This window comes from Amborella trichopoda, chromosome 10, assembly GCF_054954075.1.
Source record: "Amborella trichopoda isolate Santa Cruz 75 chromosome 10, AtrichopodaSantaCruz75HAP2 v2.0, whole genome shotgun sequence".
Lineage (NCBI taxonomy): Eukaryota > Viridiplantae > Streptophyta > Magnoliopsida > Amborellales > Amborellaceae > Amborella > Amborella trichopoda.
In genome coordinates, this window is record NC_142345.1 from 33,747,458 (window position 1) to 33,764,033 (window position 16,576).

The following is a 16,576-nucleotide window of genomic DNA, read 5'->3' on the forward strand; positions in this document are numbered from 1 at the left end:
GAATATGGACCCTATCAAACTTGCTCCATTATACCTGATAAACCATTTGAATCCAACCAATGGAGTCAAAACTAGAGAATATTATGAAGCAATCCTCATAGAAACAGGATCCATATCTGTTGTCCATTACTACCAACAAAATACTAGAGTAATTGCATACTCCAAAATCCAGATTAAGAAATTACTTTCTTATGATGAGTGGGGCTGCAATCCTGCTCAAGGGAAGAAATTACATAATCCTGACTTTTCATACAAATATTATAAGTATGCCCAATATATAGAAGCATGGCATAAAATGTTTTATTATCAAAATCCAAACAATGTAGGTTGCGGATAATGACAATCTGGACGATCAAGGGTCCAGCGTGTTCCCCTAAGCGGCTCTTCCTGGCGTTGGCGAGTACTTTGCCTAGACCTTTCCTTTCGTCTCTTGTCTTAACTCTCGGACCAACTTTCTTAGATGTAAATTTAACTAGGTTTCTATAGTAATATTGTAACTTTTACTCAGACATTAAGAGTTAAAAATAAAGAAGAGATTATTATTAATGATATTGAAAATCACATCCAAAATTGGAATATTCCTAAGGTACCAATAAAAGATATTTATCATAAAGGATCATTTAAATTCAAATTAGGTTATGCTATAAAAACAGTAGAAGAAAGTCTATCTGTAACTCAAAACCAAGAAGACTTCCAACTACTATCAAGAAAAATTATTGAAAAACATAAAGAGAATAATTATAAATATTTGCACATTGGATTAATCCAAATAGCAATTAAAGCTTTAACTCGACTAGGGTTAAACACTTCAGTGCTTGTATGCCTAAGAGATACAAGACACAATAATTTCTCAGATTCACTCCTAGGTATGGTAGAATCCAGCCTATGTAGTGGACCCATATATTTTAATTGCTTTCCAAATTTTTCTGTTTCTTTAACAGACCCAAACATATTAGATATATTATCTAGAAATTTAAAAACTCATGGATTCAATATGATACATGGTTCTCAAAATTTAGCAATAGTATACAGAATTTATTATAAGGTGATGAATACTCTTTGTCCTAATATTATGCAGGCTGATAAAAAAGATCAAACTATATTATTTCAAACAAATATAGGAAAATCGAATACAATTGTACCCAAAACAATTACTTGGTCAAATATTATTCTACCTCAATCATGGGCATTACAACATGCAAACCAACCCCAAGAAGCACCTAGAAATAATATTCCAAACCAAACAATAGAACATCCAGATGGAAATATTGAAATAAAATTCCAACAGTCTATAGTCAAAGATGATATACATATTAATAGGAAAAGAAATAAAAAACCACCAATACCTGCTCGAAAATCTTGTCATACTACTCCTGATGTTATCATACTTTCTTCTACTTCACAACCTACACCATCTTCAGACTTCCAATTACAAGGAGTGAGAAGAACGGTTGTTCATGTAGTTCTTCCAACATATACTTCTGAACCTGATATAGAGGAATTTCAAATACTTACATTACAAATAGAAGATGATACAGAAGAAGAAATAAATAATAATACATATGATACATATATAGCAGAGAAGTTAGCAAGAAAAAAGAAGAAAATTAATGTAGATTATCTTAAAAAAGATTATCTTTCTCTAGAAAATCAAGGTATTAGTGAATGGTATCTTCAAACCTTCCAACCTAGGTTAATAGATTTATTTCATAAAAAATATAATAAATTTCTCAAAAAAAAAAGAGAAACAAAAGGATTTTTTATATGGTTACAAGAAATATGCATTCAACATAAAAAAACATTCCTCCATTTGATAATCTTCAAACCTTAAAAGAAAAAACATACATTAGTACGGATGGTACTACTATTGCTAGTACACACCCTCCTGAAAAAAGTATAATACTCAAAGGAGTAACCCCATCAAGTAAAGGAGAACCACCACAATCTCTATATGATATAATTTCTACACCATATAAAGTCCTACCTAAAGAAATAAGTAAAAAATAAGAACTTATTCCCTATATTGTGGAACAAAACAATTATACTAATTTATATATGCAGTCTTTAGGAAAACAAGCAGAACGTATAGAAAGATTAGTTTCTAAGGAAGTAACTCATTCTCTTCCTAAAGCAGTTCTGTTCAAACCACCTCCAAAACTTAATAAAAATAAATTTCATATTGGTGGAAATAATAAAACCTTAATGGATCAGTTAATAGCCAAATTAGCTCAATTAGATATTAAATGAATTCTTTCTCCCAAACTCAGTATTCCTATACCAAATATATCTGTTCCATTACCAGAATCTTCAGATAAAGGAAAATAAAAAATACCAGAGCATGAAACAATGATGCTCCAAGAAGTGGAACCAATTATAGAAGACATCATACAAAACCAAGAAAATGCTTTTATGGATATTATACCTATTGATATAAACAGAATAGCCTATGGTAAAACATGGAAACCAATTACAGCTTTACCATATTATAAAAGACCTACACCTGTTGATGTCCAGCTTGAAAAAGATGCCATACAACAAGTTGTTTCCTATTCAGGAAGATCAATAGTTAATTGGACAATAAATGATTTATCTAAATTAAAAATATTAGATGTCATGAGACATATGACCATGTTTGTCTCTGCAAACAAAATGGCAGGCAATCCAGACCAAGAGGTTGTCAAAGCAATAGTTAATAGATTCATTGGCTGGTTAAGAGGATGGTGGGATTTCTATGTAGATGATGAAACTAAAAATAGAATCCTTACCAATACAAGACAATGGACCGCCAGAAATGAGCAAAATCAAGAAATAATTTATACTAAAAGTGATGCAGTAAACACCTTAATATATACCATTACATTACATTTTGTAGGAAGTACAGCCTTATTGGCAGCAAGATCAGAAGATCTGCTATCTAATCTTCGTTGTCCCACATTATCCCATTATAAATGGTATAAGGATGTCTTTTTCTCAAGATTATTAATAAGAGAAGATTGTCAATTAGACCATTGGAAAGAAAAATTTATTGCTGGTCTACTCTACTAATTTGCAGAGAGAGTCAAATATAGACTTAGAAAGAAACATAATGGAATTATAGTATACTCAGCATATACACTTGGAGAACTTTCAGCAGAAATATATGCTGAAGGATTAGCCTTATGTACTAATCTTAAACTCCAAAGACAGTTAGATAAACAACAAATTACCAAGCGTAAAGAACTTGGTGACTTTTGTGAACAATTTGGTTACCATTTAGATAGAAAAAATACACCTGAAAAGTTATATAAGAAAAAGAAAAAATATAAAAAGGACAAATATAAATCCAAATCCAATGAAGTACATAAACAATATAAAAAGTCTAAACAAAAATTTATAAACAAATTCTCTCTAAATACAAAAAATAAAAAGAAACTTCTAGTATGTTATAAATGTGGAAAAGTTGGTCATTACAAACACCAATGCAAATTAAAAAAGAAAATAGAATCATTACACTTAGATGAATCAATCAAATCAAAATTATATAATATAATCAATTATGATTCTGAATTCTCTGATTCAACTGAATCACATATAGAACATATTCAAGATGATGACCTTTTATGGACAGAATCCCATGATTCTTCAGATTTTTTTAATGATACAGAATCATTCAATCCAATGAAAGACACTAATTGTACTTGTCCTATACCTACACATAATCTTCATATGCTTACTCAAGAAGATAATCTAATATTAAATATTATTGAGAAAATTACAAATCCAGAAGAAAAAAGATATGTAATCACTAAATTTATTACCTTAACTAAAACAAAAGCAAAAACACCTCCAATTAGTAAAACACCTGATGAATACAATTTTGCTTCTATTATGAAAAGAGTAAGTGAACAACATACCTCTCAACATAAAGAACTTTCTATTTCAGATTTAAAACAAGAAATCAAAGAAGTCAAAAGAGAAGTACATCAATTAAAAAATAGAATTAAGAATTTAGAATTACAAAATCTATCTCAACAAGAGACAGATACAGATGAACTAGCATTCGATCAGCTTATTACAACATATAATCCTGATCCACCAGGAGATATACCAGAAACTTCAGAAGCCAAACCTCATCTGGTAACAATTCCCTCTGTCAATTTGATAGATAAAATTATGATTCAAAAATGGTTTGTTCAAGTCACTATAATCGTTGCAAAAGATTATCAGTTCCAAACCTCAGCTCTAATAGACTCAGGTGCTGACCTTAATTGCATCAATGAAGGATTAGTACCATCAAAATATTTTGACAAAACAACTCAAATCTTAAATACTGCAGATGGTAGTAGACTCTTTATAAATTATAAACTATCCAATGCTTCTGTCTGTAATAATCACCAATGTATTAATACACCATTTATTATGGTCAAAGGACTAAGCCAAGCAGTTATACTTGGAGTCTCATTTCTTACACTTCTATATCCTTTATCAATAGATCAAACAGGAATATCTTCGAATTATCAAAATGTACCAATACACTTTGACTTTATTCATAAACCAAAATTAAAGGAAATCAATAATGTCAAAAGTCAGTTACAGAATAAAAAAAAATTTCTTTGTACTTTAAAACAAGAAATTAAATATAAGTATATAGAAGAACAAATACAAAATCCTTTGATCCAACAAAAGATTCAATCAATTCAACAACAAATAGAAACCTCTATATGTAGTGAGCATCCCAATGCTTTCTAGGAAAGGAAAAAGCACAGTATTAGTCTACCACATGAATAAGGATTTGATGAAAAACAAATACTTACAAAAGCTAGACCAATACAAATGAACACTACTTTATTAGACATGTGTAGAAAAGAAATTGATGACCTCCAAATAAAAACGTTAATACGACCAAGCTCATCACCTTAGAGTTGTGTAGCTTTCTATGTCAATAAAAATGTTGAAAAAGAACGAGGAGTACCTCGATTAGTTATTAACTATAAACCTCTCAATAAAGTTTTAAGATGGATTAGATATTCTATCCCCAATAAAAAAGATTTATTAGATAAAGTAGCCAATGCTTGTATCTTTTCAAAATTTGATATGAAATCTGGATATTGGCAAATACAAATTCAAGAACAAGATAAATATAAAATAGCATTTAATGTACCATTTGGACATTATGAATGGAATGTAATGCCATTTGGCTTAAAAAATGCTCCATCAGAATTTCAGAAAATAATGAATGATGTCTTTAACACTTATTATCAATTTATGATAGTTTATATTGATGATGTATTGATCTTTTCTGAATCTATAGATCAACATATTAAACATATTAATACTTTTATTCATACAGTCCAGAATGCTGGATTAGTTGTATCGGCAAAAAAGATAACTTTATTTAAAACCAATCCTTATACCATTTATAATGGGATAATGTGGGACAACGAAGATTAGATAGCAGATCTTCTGATCTTGCTGCCAATAAGGCTGTACTTCCTACAAAATGTAATGTAATGGTATATATTAAGGTGTTTACTGCATCACTTTCAGTATAAATTATTTCTTGATTTTGCTCATTTCTGGCGGTCCATTGTCTTGTATTGGTAAGGATTCTATTTTTAGTTTCATCATCTACATAGAAATCCCACCATCCTCTTAACCAGCCAGTGAATCCATTAACTATTGCTTTGGCAACCTCTTGGTCTGGATTGCCTGTCATTTTGTTTGCAGAGGCAAAGATGATCATATGTCTCATGACATCTAATATTTTTAATTCAGATAAACCATCTATTGTCCAATTAACTATTGATCTTCCTGAATAGGAAACAACTTGTTGTATGGCATCTTCTTCAAGCTGGACATCAACAGATGTAGGTCTTTTATAATATGGTAAAGCTGTAATTGGTTTCCATGTTTTACCATAGGCTATTCTGTTTATATCAATAGGTGTAGTATCCATAAAAGCATTTTCTTGGTTTTGTATGGTGTCTTCTATAATTGGTTCCACTTTTTGGAGCATCATTGTTTCATGCTCTAGTATTTTTTATTTTCTTTTATCTGAAGATTATGGTAATGGAACATATATATTTGGTATAGGAATACTGAGTTTGGGAGAAGGAATTCTTTTAATATCTAATTGAGCTAATTTGGCTATTAACTGATCCATTAAAGTTCTATTATTTTCACCAATATGAAATTTATTTTTATTAAGTTCTGGAGGTGGTTTGAACAGAACTGCTTTAGGAAGAGAAAGAGTTACTTCATTAGAAACTAATCTTATATATATATATATATATATATATATATATATATATAAACACTACACAAAATTCACGCAATCACGATTGTATGGTAGTTTTTCATCTTTTATTTTTTAAAAAAAATCAGAATGACCTGAAATTTGGAATGTGTATTAATAAAAAATAGAGGAATCTTTGAAAAATATAAAACAAATATTTTACATGAAAAAAATTGACCAAAATAGCCCTGAAAAGTTTCGGAGGTATTTTGGTCAATTTGTTTCACGGATAATTGTTTTTATATTTTTATTAGATGCGCCTCAGTAAGATGTACATAGCTTCCAAATTTTAGTTCATTCCGATTTATAGAAAAAAAATGAAAAATAAAATACTACTAGACAATCGTGACCGCACGATAAAGTTTGGATGGTGATAAGGGTAGGTAAAATCACTGTTCATGTTCATCTATAGGTATTGGGAAGAGTTTTCCATATATATATATATATATATGGGTCAGATCCGGGTCCAGGCCCTATATCATTTTTTCGGATCCGGCCGGATCCCGACCCAATTGCCACCCTTAGTAGAATCCTAAATGAATGGTTCCCCATTTTACACTTATATAATTATATATGAAGTCCTCCTATCTACGTTGATATTCCATACATGCGGTGCTCACCTCTTTGCTCTTTTGACTATCATCAAAGAAACTCGTCAAAGTTTTTGTCTCAATTTCAGACTCGCATTTCATGGAAACATGAAAGCATTATCTCCAATTTTAGTTGGGCAACAACTCTCAAATAATAGCTCATGGCCAAGGTCCTCTAAAATGGCACGGGTAGTGGAACTTGGAATAAGGCAGGAACCCTTTCGTTAATAGCTACTTCTGGTCATCGAGTGTAGCATGCTCCCTGTGGGAGCGCACTGTATTTCTCTTACCTCGGACCAAATACTAGTTTAGGTAAATTTTCTTGGTATGAAATTTTGGAATTTAAGTATTTGCTGAAAAAAAATATTCAGAATTTATACATACTTAGATTTGCTCACCTAGAAATTTAAAGATCTCACTTCAATCTTAAGATTTTGTTTCTTTTTGGCCAAAGGTACGAAAACATATGAAGGTTTATGGCCTCACTAAAAGATAATGACAAATCAAGATTCGTGTAGCTGATATCAATTAATTGGAAAAAAAAATTATGATGATGATAATGATGATGGACTATGATTTTGATTTTTTTATTTATTTACAAATCAAGATTCGTGTAGCTGATATCAATTAATTAAAAAAAAAAATTATAATGATGATAATGATGATGGACTATAATTTTGATTTTTTTATTTATTTTAAGTTTGTATGAGGTAATACACCCACAAACTTGTGCTTCCTGAAATACCCAAGATTTACGGGATGGAGGATTTTAGAATATGGTCCCTCGGGAACAATAAACTTCTCACTAGTGGGGAGAATTTAACAGTCGTTTTCTTGTCAAGAGGAGAGCCCTTTTGTCAGTCCGCGTGTGCAAGAAGTGACGGGTTTGTAGACCTTTGACTCTCGCGAATTCTCTTTCCTAAATTATACAATGGCTTCGTACTTCTAAATACTTAAGATCTCTTTTTAGGTTGTGATCGGTATAAGGTTGAGTCTTTAAACAATCAAAGTAAGACATACCTCTAATAGTATCAGAAAATGAATTTTCCATAGCAAAAATCTTTGTGATGACTTGAAATTTTTTTTTTTATATTTAATTAAAAAATTTAAATCTTCAAAAATATTGTAAATCAAGTGTAATGATAAACACTTGAAATTATTGAAACTTAACAGCCCAGATAATGAATTACAAGATATACCATTTCTCAAACTTGAAATCTATTTTTTTAAGTTTATACATCTTGGGGTTGATATGATCAATTTGAGGGTTTTCAACATCGAACCCACAGTGAATTTTGAGGTGCACCTTAATTTGATTGTTTGGATCCTCAACTTTATATAAACTTTTTCCTTCTTGTTACCGCACAATTTTCTTTTTTTTTTTCATTTATGGTTCTTTCTACTAAACAATTATCTTGCATGCGATTAATATGTGCCTGTAATAATAATGGACCTCACCAGTGTACTTTATTTTTCACCATCCATGCCGTATGTGTACAATAATTAGTACATGTAAATGGAGAGTTACTCATGACATCGCTCTAAACAATCAAAATTGAGCCTACCTCAAAAATTAATTAGAAGATGTTGTTCGATGTCCAAATAGGAAAAAATTTATATAGAGCCGAGGCTCTAAACAATCAAATTTGAGCTTATCTCAAAACTTTTACTAGAAGACATTGTGTTGATGCTCGAATATCTTCAAATTGATCATCTCAACATCAAGATATATGAACATGAGAAAAAAATGGATTGCAAGTTTTGAAAATAGTGTATTTTGTAACGTATATTTGGACCGTCAATTTTCAAGATTTTCAGATATGTCGATCTACACTATTTTTGAAACTTGAAACTTTAGAAGTAAATATAAAAATATATTTTATAGTTGTCATAAAGATTTTCAATATTGAAACCACATTTCTCGATACTATTTGAAGGTAAGCTCTAATTTGATTGTTTAGAGCCTAGGCTCTATACAAACCACACTTGCCCAAATATTTTCAAATTGATAATCTCGACATCAAGATGCATGGACATGAGAAAAAAAATAGATTTCAAGTTTTGAAAATAGTGCATTTTGTAACGTATTTTTATATCATCAATTTTCAAGATTTTTAAGTTTTCATAGATTTGTCGATCTACGCTATTTTTGAGCTTTGAATTTTAAATATAAATATGAAATATATTTTAAAGCTATTACAAAGATTTCGAGTGGTAAAACTAGATTTCTCGACACTAATTGAAAATAGACTCTAATTTGATGGTTTAGAGCCTAGGCTCTATACAAACCACACCCCTCCATAAAAGAAGCTGCCAAATTTGGATTGTATTTCCTTTTACTAAATTTGGATAACACCCTCTCTGTTCAATTATGAGAGCTATTGCCAGATGTGAATCCCTCTCTCCAACCTTCTGCCAAACGTTGTTTGCACGTAGTTTCCCTGGGATGTTAACAGGACAAAAAAAATATGAGGATAAGGAAACACATCTTCTGATCCACAGGACTACAGAAACCGGTAGTTGTAAGTCTCTTTTACCATCCCACTAAGAATAGCCATGCCCTGGGCGTTGCCGTACCCTTGTCCTTATATGTTCGGGCAGGGCAGGGCCGGGTCAAAAATAAATAACCAAAAAAACAGAAAAAAAAGGGCTGGGACGTCCCAAACTAGCACTCATGCCAGAATTTGTGGCCCATGCTTTATTTTTTTTGGCACCATGGAAGGAACTATTGTGGCTTATGTTTTACTTTTTGGGTTCGGTTTGTATAAAGCCGCAGTTCTAAATAATCAAAGTAAAGCACACCTTTAAATAGTGTCGAGAAATGTGGTTTCACTACTGAAAATCTTTGTGACAGCCTTAAAATTTATTTTTGTCTCTAATTATGAAATTTAAAGCTTTAAAAATAGTGTAGTCCGAGCATATCCATAAAAACTTGAAAATTGACAATCCAAAAATGCGTTACAATATGCACTATTTTCAAAACTTGAAATTCATTTTTTACGCATGTCCATACATCTTAATGTCAAGATGACCAAATTTAAGATATTTGTGGGTTCTAATTTGATTGTTTAGAGCCTCGGCTCTATATAAACTTTTTCCTTATTTTTTTTTGTTTTTTTTGGAACGTGGCCGAACGAACTATTGTGGCCCATGTTTTACTTTTATGGGACCAGGCCGAACGAACTATTGCCATCCCTACATCCAACTATCAGCGATGGAGAGAGAGTGGGGACAGTGAGAATGTTCTCTTGGGTTCCGCTCTCCATCACCGTCTACCGGAGGAATGCATGGTGATGAAATTCATGACGACAATTTCTATGATCTTACACATTATCTCCAAATGCAAAAATCATTTATAAGGAAAGAAACACGGGGTGCTTTGTCATCCACAACAAAAACACGGATTGAATTCCTTAAAAACGCGGATTGAATGGCGTCATTCTCTTACGAATAAATCAACCATATCTTATTCTAATAAGGAAAAGGTTTATATTGGGCCGAGGTTCTAAACAATCAAATTAAAACCCATCTCAAAAATTTTACTAAAAAAAGGTCGTTTTGATGCCCAAATATTTTAAAATTGGTCATCTTGACATCAAGATGCATAGGCATGAGAAAAAAAATGAATTTCAAGTATTGAAAATAGTGCATCATGTAACACATTTTTAGACAGTCAATTTTCAAGATTTTCATAGATCTGTTCAATCTACATTAGTTTTGAAGTTTTAAATTTTCTAATTAAAAATAAAAATATATTTTAAGGCTATCGCAAATATTTTCCAATATAAACTGTATTTCTCCACACTATTAGAAAATACAGTTTACTTTGATTGTTTAGAGCCTCGGATCCATACAAACCGCACCCCGATAACAACAAAGGGATGCCTAACGTTGATTAATAATAAAGGGCAAAGTGACACACAAAAACATCCGCGGGAGTCCCAATCATGTATCTCAGTATTACGCGGCTTGAAGTGCGTGCCAACCCCTCTTATACAATGACAACAACGTGCGCGTCCGCACCGACCAAGGGTCCCTCTCTTTCTCTCTACTTTTCAATCCAAATGATATCATTAATTCCTTTTCTCTCTCTTAAATAAAGTTGAAATGTTCTCACTAACTCATTATTTTTTATATGTTGACATGGTTTTTCTGATTTTCTCTCGCTTTGTTTCTCTATCTAGTTTTAGTTTCTATAATGCAATGGTTTAAAAAGTGAATCGGTGATTCGGATCGGGCATTTTAAAAGCAGATTTAGATCGATGAATTGATGATCTGGATTGAGAATTGGCTGAATCGATCGAATTAAAGCTTTAAAAAAATTCGAAAAAATTATTAAAATTCATTAATATTGTTTTTTAGGAATGCTATAAGAAATGAAGGTACTACATTATTAACTTTCATTTTTTTCATCAATTTGTGAATATTAAGATGCTATTTCTTTGTATAAACTTATGTTAACCATTAAATTTGCATCACATAAAAGAAAAATCATAAAATTATCATAGATAAAATATATAATTATACATGACTATTATAAAGAGTAGACTAATCAATGAAAGAATGGCTATTAAAATCTCGTTTTAGCGAAAAACCCTAATCCGCTAAAAAAATCCAAATTATTACAGTCTAACTAACTATAATCCAAAATTATTAAAACTTAACTAATTATAATATTATATATTGAAATTATAATTATTATTTTACATTTTATAATTATTTTATTAGACAAATAATAACAAATTAAAAATATTTTATAATATTATCTAATTTAAAATGTATTATTGACAACTGTAAGAAAAATAGTACATTACATGATTTATAATATAAAATTAATAAATAAAATAAAAGATTTGGTTATCGATGTAAAAATTAATAAAATGCGTATAAATTTAAAAAATAACACTTCAATTTTTCAAAAATTTATTTTTTTAGGTTTCTATAATAAATTTAGTGAAATAGATTGTTAGTAGAAATATGGAGATTTCAAATAAAACAAACTTTTTATGTTTTATTTTTTTATGCCTTTCATATTATTTTAAAAAATAATTATACCACTTTATACAATAAAAATTAACTGCTATACAAAAAATTAACTTTTTTATTTTTTATGTTTTTTTATATTATTTACAAAAATATTTATACAATATATACAACAAAAACTATACAACACAAAAAATAAACGCCTAGGGGGGACTCGACACCTTGAGACATCACATGAAGAAGCAAAAATCTTAACCACTACACTACCGCACCATATGTAATTATAATTTGATGATTAATAGAATATATTTAAATTCCCTTTTTATTTAATGATGTTTGGGAATTATCCCACATCGAAAGACGGGTATGCCACTTTGGTATATAAATACCTATGTAATACAAATTAAAATGTTTATATAAAAATATTGGGATAACCTCACATGTGTTGCATACGTGCACGTGCGTGTGGGACCCGTGCACTTGGAGAACCGGGCTAAACCAGACAAAACCGGATTGGATCGGGTAGTTCTCGATTTTGTATTGGAATCGATACGGGCTGTGCCGCACCCGTACACTTGGGGAACCGGGTTGAACCGAATAAAACTGGATTGGAACCGGGGAACCGAGCTAAACCAGTCAAAACCGGATTGGATCCGGTAGTTCTCGATTTTGTATTGGAATCGATACGGGTTGTGCCGCACCCGTACACATGAGGAACCGAGCTGAACCGAATAAAACCGGATTGGAACCGGATTAAAATCGATGATTCCCGATTTTGTATTGAAATCGATACGGACTGTATTGGTTCCTGAATCGAACCGAACGTTTAAAACACTGCTATAATGTATAGATTTCTCTCTCAAGAAATGGTGATCTTTCTCTCCCTCTCTCTAACGGAAACGAGATAATAAACGTTTTGACTATTTGCGTCGTGATGTGTTTGACCATTTCAGGCATCATCCCCTCGGGGTTTGTCTTTCCCATTCCATCCTCCTTTGTGCTTATTTAGGGTTTCGGTGGAAAAGAACAACGTGGGAACACTTGGGTATCATGAATCCTTGCTTTGCCCTTTACTGATCTTAAAGGGTGTAGTTGCAACTTTAAACGATCTAATTAACGCGCACCTCCAAATTTTTTCGCAATCTATAATTTTGTTGTAAATTTTTTTTTAAAAAATCTTTTTTTCACTAATTATAAAATTTTAAACTTCAAAAATTGTTAAAATAAAGTAGATCTATACGCATATGGAAATCTTGAAAATGGATGGTTTGGATAATGTGTTGCAAGATGCACTATTTTTACGACTCAATCTTTTTTTCTTTTTATATTTATATATCTGGATGTCGAGATGATTAATTAGAAGGTTTTTCAACGTTAAAACAACATTTTTTTGATAAATTTTTTAGGCAAATATATAATTCTATATTTTAAGGGTGCAATTTTATGTAAACTTTTTCCATCTACTCTCACACTCTCACGTTTTCGTGAATGTTCTTCTCCTTTCTCTTGGTCTCGGTAGATTCGTGGGTCCTTGGCTCCTTGCTTTTCTATAAGGGTTAAAAACAGCGTTCACAAAATCGGTCAAGTAACCAAGTTACACAAGCTTGGGCCCTTGTTGAGCCCAAGTTATGTTGGGTTGAGTGTCGAGGATATTAAAAAAATTAAAAATTATAAAAAAATAAGAAATTTATTTGGAATATTTTTTTTAATATTTTCTATCATTTTGACAAAGATTGGAAAGTGTCTTGGCTGTAAATTTTTTTTTTATATTTTTCTATCTTTTCTTGATTATTTAAAAAATACTCCCATTTACAAGTTAGGTTTTTTAAAATCTATGTTTTAATGGTTTATTTAACCTCATTTTGATGTATTTTGATTAATCTTATTTTAAACGTACATTTCCACATTCTTTTATTTTCTTTTTCTTCGATATGCTTTCTGCCTTTTTTTTTTTTTTTTTTTCTTGTTTCATTACCCTTCCCACTTGTGTTTCCTGCTACACAAAGAAATAGGTCAGTTTAGAGGAAAAACATTTTGAAGTTTGTAATTTTTTAGAAATGGGAAAATCATTGACCTAGCAAAGTGAGGGGGCAAATTCTTCATACAAATGAAATAATTTATTCACATTAAAAAAATCAATGTTATTTGGATTCTAAGGAAGTTGTTTGGGTAGGTTGGGGGTATTCTTGATATTATCTTGATTTAAGCCTGTTTTGACCCAATTATATGTTATACATTTTATTTAAGAGTCTCAACTATTGATGATTTCAAATCGCTTAAACTCATGTGAGTCATAATTTTCCTAGGTATTAAAAAAAAGAAGAATAAATATTTGTGTCTTATTTTTATTTTTTAATAACTAAATTCTTAATAGAGCCGAATTTTAGCCCTGGATTAGTTGGAAGTCAATGACATTCTAAATAATGTAAAAAATAAATAAAGAATTTCCCCAACTAATAATAAATATAAATTTGCGATACAAGTGTCATGTAAAGGAGGAAGCATTTTTCCCAAATTAAAAAGTAGCATAGCTATTGATAACAATTCCTATAAAATGCAATATAGACTACTGACATGTAAAAATAGAATAATTTTCCAAAATAAGAAGAGCATTGGGATTATAGTTTTGTAAAAAATAGGAAAATAACCTCAATTTATAAAAAAGAAACAGAAAATTAAAGTAACTGCCCAAAAAAAAGGAAATCAAAGAAATTTTCAAACTATAAGACACAAGCAAAGTAATATCAAATGTATGAGATATAATAAGGGTACTCCTGTTTTATTTTTTCACACCCCTAAAATATTTTAACAGGGAAATTATTTGAATGAATTTCCTATATTAAAGAACTTGTGCATGATGTGAAAACAAGGATGTATTTCGGCCCACAAAGCCCCATTCTCGCTCAACGTTTAGTGTAAAGTTCACATTATTGGAGGGCCCTGCGGTCCCCCCTCCCCCTCCCCTTTCTCTCTCTTTCTCTCTCTTTATCTCTCTCTCTCTCTAGCCGGTCAAGCAAGTTCTAAGTGCCATTTATCCCTCTCAATCTTTTCTTATTTTGGTTGTTTTGTTATGTTGCGGGAGAGACGAGCAAATAAGGTCTCAACTTGATTTTCGGCATAACGTTAGGGATGGCACGGGTCAGTTACGGGTCGGGTCATGCTAAACCTACATCGAGACCCAAATAATACTCGGATTCAGGTTTTGGATCCATACCGTACCGTTGGGTCAAAAAATTGAACTCATACTTGTACTTGTCGGGTCTTAGGTCTGATTGGGTCCATTGCCACCTCTATGGCTATGAGCTTTTTTTTTCTTTCTTTTTTTTGCCTTTCTTTTTACCATCATATACCTATATTATTGACCACATGGCCACAATCAAGCTGTCTAATTGGTCGTTTAATAGCTAAAGATGACTGCGAATACGGCTTAAAATAAAGTATTTTTTCTCCAACAGTTTATAGGTCGGATCCAGCTGGACTTGGACATGGACCTGAATAGTGGTTGGGTCTAGGTTTTGGATGCGGACCAAAGCCATCAGGTCCAAAACTAGACCAATACTCGGACCTGAGGTTGGGCCTACCCATCGGGTCCCGGTTTTAAGAAAATGTTGAAATAAGTCTCCTGATAAAAGAAAGTAAAGCCTTAAATCTCACTCAAATTTGTAGCTTTGGTTTTGGCAAATCTTTTAATTAATCATCTCAACATTGACTATTATGGATGCGAAAAAAGACAAAAATTACAAATTGAAAAATATTATCCTATCCTGCATTATTTAGATCGTTCAACTCTTAGTATCCACAAATAATCTGTAAGAGTTTGAGTGTCAAATTTTCTAAACAGAGGTGAAAATAGATTTCGGAGGAGTTTCGTGTTAGAAGTCTAGTTTTGTAGTGAGATATTGAAGTGAGGGTTTACCTGTTTTCAATATAAAAACTGCATTAGTTTTCCACAATGATCCCTCGAGGACCATGTATATGTGAATGTGCAAGAGCTAGTGGTAAATCCTCATGCCGTTATTGTACTACACATTAAAAAAAAAAAGTACCTTAAATTAACGACTTACAAAAATTGTCAATTAAGGAGTAGCATACATGAGTAACATATTTAAAAAAAAGTTGACCTTTGACTTAGGATTGCCTTTTCAAAAAATCGGTTCGAGTCGACGAATCAACGATAAGGATCAACAATATGGACACATGAACTAGCCAAAAAAATTTAAAATAATTAAAAAAAAAAAAACAAAAATGTGATCCATTGTTTAACAGAACTAGCTGAAATTGTTAAAGAATTGATTAATTCCCATATTTTTTTGGCAGACCTGCATAAGCTCCACCAGTTACTGATCCGACCGGACCAGTTCGAATCCGGTTCATCCTTTTCTTAAACACCAGTATTAACACATCCACCACAAATGTTCTCCACATACAATATCCACCTTTCATCGTTAACATTAACGGTGGATTCTTCGCCACATTAATCCACCCATACCGGTTAAATAAAGCAAAAAGGTGTGGTAATTGATAATTTAGGTGGAATGAATAAAATGGGTGGAGATAATAGAAACGTAGGTGCTCGAGTCAAAGAGTTAATAAATAAAGTCTTTCTCTAATAATAGACAACTGTTAGCTTTGATAAGGCAGGACACGTGGCCAGTTGTCGGACTAGGACCACGTTTAGCCGGTCATAACCAGCCTGTATTCTGCTGAGGACAAGGCGTGGACCCACCGG